At 39.3% G+C, this 7,768-nt stretch overlaps 1 pseudogene; it reads left to right on the forward strand.

Annotated features, from left to right (window-relative positions):
- Positions 1-5,519: 5,519 nt before the first annotated feature.
- LOC102477391 (zinc finger protein 239-like) overlaps positions 5,520-7,768 on the forward strand; it is an 8,814-nt pseudogene continuing 6,565 nt past the window's right edge.

A 7,768-nucleotide genomic window follows, 5' to 3' on the forward strand; every position in this document is an offset into this window, starting at 1 on the left:
TACCCCTGGGGGGTGTTTTCTCACTTTCTGTCTCTCTGTCTCAGTATTTCAGGTGAGCACACATGCCCTATAGTAAAAACCTCTCAAGAAAACAAAAACAAAAAACAAAACAAACAAATGTAATTACTGTTTTTTTATTTAAAAAAATTTTAAATTTAAATTTACAAAAAACTAAAACAAAAAAATGTAATTACTGTTTTTTTATTTAAAAAAATTTTAAATTTAAATTTAAAAATTAAAAAAAAAAGAAAAAACCGCATGGCACTTGTGCGTGGCACGAAATAACTAGTTCACAGGAGCCATGAGGAATCTTTTTTTTTTTTTTGAGAGGTTTTCGCTATAGGGTGCGGGCCAAAGGCAGAGAGAGAGAGACATAGAGACAGAAAGCAAGAAATCACCCTCCATGGGGCATGGTCACACCGCAATCCCTTCTCCTCCATTCTCCTCTCAGGATCTTGGGCAAGCACGCACACGTGCCCGGCATGAGTTTTAAGCCACCGGGTCTGGGACATGAACCACGGTTGACTACATGGGAGTCCAGCGACATAGCCACTACGCTAACTGCTGGTTCCCAGGAATCTTCTGAAGGAAGGCCTCACCTCTCCTGCCTGGGTGGGAGGGCCAGAGGGGATTATTAATAAAACAAAAGGTGGAGCTGAGAGCAAGAGAAACACTTTACCTTTAAAAACATAGTAAAAAAGGGAAAATTCCAAAAAATTAGAAGACAGAAACAGAAAGAGACAGAGACAGAGACACAGAGACAGAGATAGAAGGCCAGAGGGGCTCCCTACCATGCTAGCTTGTCAGCTTATTTTCTGGAGGCTGAATTATCAGTAGAAAATCTTCATTTCTCTCATTTCCTGAAATAACTAGTTCACAGAAGCCATGAGGAATCTTCTTCTGAAGGAAGGCCTCAGGTCTCCTGCCTGGGTGGATAAGAGGGGGTTATTAACAAAACAAAAGGTGAAGCTGAGATTGGGTTTTGATTTAACATTTGACTTGGTTTACCAAGACTGTTCATTCATGGCATTAATTTGCCATATATTGGCTCTGGTATTATTATTCTTTTTTTTTTTTCTTTTTTTAGAGAGGTTATTGCTGTAGGGCATGTGTGCTTGCCAGAAAGACAGAGAGAGACAGAGAGACAGAAAGCAAGAAATCACCCCCCAGGGGGGATGACCATGCCTCAATCCCTTCCCCTCCATTCTCCTCTTGGGATCTTTGGCACGCATGCACACATACCCTGCGTGAGTTTAAGCCATCAGGTCCAGGACTCGAACTGCAGTCGACTACATGAGAGTCCTTCCTGGAATAAGTCTCCTTCAGCTTCCTTCTCAAGATATGTGTCCTTGGGACCAGCAGTTAGCATAATGGCTATGTCGCTGAATTCCCATGTAGCCGACACAGTTCAAGTCCCAGACCTGGTGGCTTAAACTCACACCAGACGAGTGTACGTGTGTGGCCAAGATCCTGAGAGGATGGAGGAGAAGGGATTGTGGCATGGTCATCCTCCCTGGAGAGTGATTCGAGCTTTCTGTTTCTGTTTTTCTCTGTCTTTCTGGTGAGCACACACACTCTATAGCAAAAATCCTCTCAAAAAAAAAAAAAAAAAGATTTCATGGAATAGATTATAAATCCCTTCTGTCCTTGATATAGTCTCTATGTGACAATGACTGATAGTTCCTCTATGGGTGTTGTTTAGTTTTGTTTTTTGGAGAGGATTTTGCTATAGGGCGCGTGTGCTTGCCAGACAGACAGACAGAGAGAGATAGTGAGAAATCACCCCCCAGGGGGGATGGCCATGCCGCAATCCCATTTTATTGAATGAAAACCATCCCATGTTAACCTTGAGTTGTTTTTGTCCTTTTTAAATAATGATCCATACTTCTTTCTCTTTATATACGGACTCTGTGGGGGAATTTTGTTAATTTTTAGTTTTATGTAAGTTTTTCCAGGCCAGCAGGTGATGTGATGGTTAAGGCACTGGACTCCCACATATGATCATTTGTCAAGTCTCAGATCTAGTACTTTGCAAATCACACTGGGTGCATATGCATATGTGCCCAAAATCCCAGGAGGAGAATGGAGGAGGATGGATTGCTGTGGGGCCATCTCCCTGGCGGTGCTTTCTCCTTTTCCCACTCTGTTTCTCCAGTGAATGTACACATCCTATGGCCAAAACCTTAAAAAAAGTTTTCCAAATACTTACTGTCACAGTTCAGAATAAGAGTCAGGCAGCAATTATCTCAAGAGAAAAACGTAGCGCATGTGCCCTGTAGAAAAACCCTCTCCAAAAAAAAAAAAAAAAGGAAAGCTTATTGATCAAGAATGTCTGAAGCCAGAGGTACTTCAGCCCACTCACCAAAAAAGAGGATGGTATTTGGGAGATTTTATGTCATATTTTGCATGTACTAAATGTTGTATAGATTTTAGTTTTAAATTGGGCTGTTAGAGCCTGTACTCATTTTGTGTTGTGGGGGTATTAGTTTGAGGGTCAGCATGCCTTTACACTTAATGAGTTTTTATAAAATCTAAAATTTCATGTTCATATTAAATTAATTTATTGAATTAAATTATACTTTTGAAATATAACTCTATTATATTTACCAGTTACATAGATGCTTAAAGTTTATGGTTTATTTTCCATAGATTTCAAACTATCCTTCTAAGAGATTTTACTTAGTTTTTTTAATCTAAACTTTAGGTTTTTTGCTCATTTTTTCATTTTTTAGGTTTTACCATAGAGAATACTTTAGCCTTTTTATTTTGTTACCTGCCAACTAAGACTAGCTGCTTCTTATAGTCAACAAAATGAGAGTAAGAGGCTGGAGAAGAAGGAAATTTACTCCTGTGACCAGTTACAGTCAGCAACTACCATCAAACTGCCTGGAAAACCCAACATGTTCTTGGTATATATAGATACAAGATACAAGCACATGCAAATTATTCCTCATTACAATCAATCACTTTTCCCTGAGCAATTTTACTGATTCCTTCAAATATTCATTCCTGACTTCTCATCCAAGCATTCCTCAAACTGATTTCCTAGGTCAGATTGTTCTCATTAGAGACCTTCTTGAACTGCAAAATAGCTACAGTCTGGCTAAGCTTTAACTGGCTTGCTTCAACTCCATAGAATAGTTTCAACTTATTTTCATTGGTTTAGTTCTCTTTAAACCGTATAATTCATATGGATGGCTCAGAAGGAAATTCATGCCAGTGTTATGCTATAATAGGAAGTCTTTCTGGCTCAAAATGATGACTATTGAAAAGGGCATATATTGACATGTTGTGGGATCTGCTTGGGATTTCCCATGATCTTAGATCAATATCTGAGGAGATACTTATTCTATGCCAGTTTTCATCTACTCAGTGGCCTTCTTTGATCTTCACCACTTGGAAGCATGGATATAACATGCTTCTTGTAGGTATTTCTACAGTTCTCAAGGACACCTAGATACATTCTTCCTTTCTACTCAAAGGGCCATTATAATGCACATTTGTAGGTGTTCTCTGGATAGCAAATAAAGACATTTAGCTTTTGGCAGTTAGTAAAGCCTGCATTAATCTGGTTCTTGCCTTGTAGATTTGATTGAAGTTGATAATTCCATGTTTCTTTTGATTCAAAAGGAGAAGAGAAGAGCAGGACCTTCAGATAAATTATTTTTAGATGAATTTCTTTTTTAATTTGGAAGAAATGTAACAAGCTCAAATGTGAAGGGATTGATTGTGGAGAGACAGGGAGGTCTGGTAAATATTTGGCTCATAAACAATAGTATAATTTTCTACAAAAAAATAAACATGAAACAAGGGATTCAATTAGACATTGGACTTGGTCAGATGTAACGTGGCTCTTGCTCAGTAGGAAAAAAGGGGTAATCGATGGGTGGAATGCAGTAATCTTTTTTTTTTTTTTTTGAGAGGTTTTTGTTATAAGGTGCACACACTCGCCAGAAAGACAAAGAGACAGAAAGTGATAAATCAACCCCCCCTCCCAGGGAGGATGGCCACACCACAATCCTTTCTCCTCCATTCTCCTCTTGGGATCTGGAGCACACAGGCACACATGCCCGGCGTCAGTTTAAGCCACTGGGTCCAGATCTCCAACCACGGCCAACTACGTGGGAGCCTAGCGACAGCCATTATGCCAACTGCTAATCCCATGAATGCAGTAATATTCTCAAATATGGTGATAAACTGAGTTATTGTATCATATTAGGTAATCCACCTGCAATTCACTTTGAGAGAATAAATGGTACTTTCAAAATGTATATGTTGAAGCTGTAAGGTTCTCAGAGAATCTAAACATGGCTATAATTGGACATAAAGGTTTTTCTGTTTTGTATTTTAGAGATTTTTACTATAGGGCACATGCACTTGCTGGAGAGAGACAGAGAGATGAAAAGACAAAAAGTGAGAACCATCCCCCAGGGGGGAAAACCACACCACATTCCCTTCTCCTCCATTCTCCTGTCAGGATCTTGGATATGCATGCATGGATACCCAGTATGAGTTCTAAGCTGCCAGATCTGAGACTCAGAACACAGTCAACTACATGAGAGTCCAATGACATACCCATTACACCATCTCCTGTTCTCATAGAAAAAAATTTTTTTAATATACATTCTTTATTTTCAGTTTCACAGAGGAAAAATGTACAGGTCAGAATTGAATGAGCACACAAAGGGAGTTCAACTCCACACAGCTTTGGTGGATTCTAGAGAAACATCACTAGCACACAAAGTAATAATAAAATATGAGAGAGATTCCTCATGGCTGCTGCAAATTAGTGATTTCAGGGTAAAAGATAAATGAATATTTTCTACTGATAATTCAGCCTCCAGGAGCGCCTCTTGCTTTGTATCTCTGTCTCTGCATCTCTGTCTCTGTCTCTCCCTGCTTCTGTCTTCTCAAGTTTTTGTAATTTTCCTCTGTAAAACTCTTGCTCTCAGCTCTGCCTTTTGTCTTGTTAATAATCCCCTCTGCTCCCCCCTCCCTTCCAGCAGGAGAGGCCAGAGGCAGGCCTTCAGGAGAAGATTACTCATGGCTCTTGCGAACTAGTGAAATAAAAAATAAAATATAAGAAATTCCACAGCATTTGCAAAATCCACATGTGAATGAGTCAGAGGCCTCAGTTGGGGACCTGGGAGGGAATTAAAAAACCCTGGACACCATGAGCTAATTAACATAAAAGCCCCCACCTTTCCTGTCCTTATCTTTAAGATGTTTGTATTTTTATTGTCTTTATTAGCCATCACACCCACTTCTGTGTGATGTTGACCATGGAAAATTTAGGAGTCCTGCAATGATATCTTTGACAGTGTACTGCACTTTTCTGTTGCTTGGTTTAAAATTCAATATCAAATATAAGGTGGAGGCTTTAGGAAGGTGAGTCTGGACACTGCAAGAGATTGGAGTTTCATGGTTTCTTTTTCCAACCACAGCTTTGCCTGCTCAGTTTCTGAATAGTGTGTGAGTGAAAACCCAGAGGAAGATAGTAGGAAGCTGAGTCATTGACAATGCATCCACTGGTGAGTAGGGAATAACTTTTTCACCTGAAATTTTACTTGCATAAATGTATAGCCTTTCCCCATTTGCATGGAGGATTTCAGGAATCTGAGCTTACTTCAGTTTTTACAGGGCTCTTGGATGGCTATCCTGGGTCAGAAAATCATTAATGACTAATATCACACTAATTTATTCTAGACTCATCAAGGTGGTGCAATTACAAAAGAGATGTGATATCTTTTCTCTTTCTCATTCAGTCTGTGGTTTCAGGGACCTATCTGGATCTCACAATTACCAGTTTATTAGAAAACATGCAAATCGTATCCTGTACTATTCCTTAATAATAACTTATCAATTCAGAACGTATAGGTCTCTGTGAGACTTTCTGAAAGCCAGGTGCAAGCTCAGCACGGAGAATGGATGGATGGGACCCCAAACACAACTTGGTCTTTCTATGCACCCAGCTTCCCCTCTCCCTCATTGTCATTGTCTCAACACTTTCACTCTGGACATTGGTAAGACTGTCTGAATAGGAATGTCCATGATGGCCTAGGAATCGGTGACTGTTGAAGATGTGACCATAAACTTCACCCAGGAAGAGTGGGACCTACTGGACACATCTGGGAGAAAGCTGTACACAGATGTGATGTTGGGAACTGCCAGCCATCTGGAATCTCTTGGTGAGTCTGTCCACCATTATGTGTGTAACGTGTGTTTGTATCTACTCATTCAGTAATCAACACATGTCTAGAATGGCTTACCCATATCCCACTTTAACCTCTGTCCTGACTCTTTTCTAAATCTACTAACTACAGCAAAGAAAGCTGTTCTTTTAAAGTTTATTTACATCTAGTTGGTCATTCCCTAGAAGGTGGTTTCAACCAAAATTTCATGTATTTCTTGGTATTAAATCTTTAAATTCAGACCAGAAATGGTTTCTCAATTAATATTCTTGAATGTCTGAATAGACTAAATATTTGTAAGTATAGTCATCCCCAGAGAATGGTTACAGAATCTTCTTCAGATGCCAAAATTCTAAGATGCTGTGTCCAGTTTATAAAACGGTATAGAGTTTACATATTATCTGCATACACCCTCCAGTCCTATTCAAGTCATCTCTAGATCATTTGTAAAACCTAATGCAATGTAAATGCTATGCAATAACTCATATAGTGTGTTGTTATTTTGGAGGGTTTTTAGTAGTCATTCTTTTGTTTGTTTTTTATTTGAATAGGTTCAATCAGAGGGGTGGTGGTTTTGTAATTGTTCTGCCATCATCACTATTCTGAGGCTTGAGACCAGAATAATGAAAATAAAAGAGCTTTGGTCATTCCTGTGGCGCTTATGATGACTGAATTATTCTTGTTCATAATGTTCAGCCCACTGTGGGGACATTTACTACTTCTGTTCAGCAAAGATTGATAATTCTGTATCCCGACTTTGAATTTGGGCATGTGCACTGGCTCCCTGAGGTCCTCAGCTTAGGACACATGGTGGATTTCTTCCTGGTCCAGTGAAGGATCTTCAGTGATCTCTGTTAAACATGTTACTTGTCTGACTGCCAAGGTTCTCCTTATTCTTTCTCTGTGGTCTTCCATGTACATGGTAATAATGTAGTTTATTAGCACAGAACACAAAATTCATGTACTTTTTTCCGCATGAAGAGAGTATGATCTCTGCAAATCATATGTGATTTTTCCATTTGAAAAGTGAAATGCTGTGAATGGTGGAAGGAAGAGGATTTTCTAAAGACCAGGGTCCAGGTAAGCTGGAGGAACTTGGACCTCAATATTGACAGGTGCCTGCTCATTGAGTGTGTCTTACAGGTTTTGTTAAGTAAATCATGTTTTCTAAAATGGAAGAGAGAACAAACACTGAACAAAATTTCTCACATATTTTATTATCCCTTTTATATCTAAGTCACAGTTTTGTGTTTTCCTATCTTTGTTTTTGACTTTAAGGAAAAGGATACTGTATTTATTAGAGTTAAATTTTCATATATGACTGCTGTCCTGATCTTCCCTGTTAAAGATTTCCCTTCTTTATCCATGTAGCATCTCATCTCTATTTCACTTTTTTTTTGAGGTTTTTGCCTTAGGCCACATGTGCTCACCTGAGAGAGAGACAGAGAGACAGAGATAGTGGGAGAAAGTGAGACATCACCCCTGAGGGTGTATAGCCATGACACAATCCCTTTTCTTCCATTCTCCTCCTGAGATCTTGGGCACACACACACACACACACACACACACACACACAC

Source organism: Tupaia chinensis, unplaced genomic scaffold, assembly GCF_000334495.1.
Source record: "Tupaia chinensis unplaced genomic scaffold, TupChi_1.0 Scaffold138725_1, whole genome shotgun sequence".
In the NCBI taxonomy this organism is placed as follows: domain Eukaryota; kingdom Metazoa; phylum Chordata; class Mammalia; order Scandentia; family Tupaiidae; genus Tupaia; species Tupaia belangeri.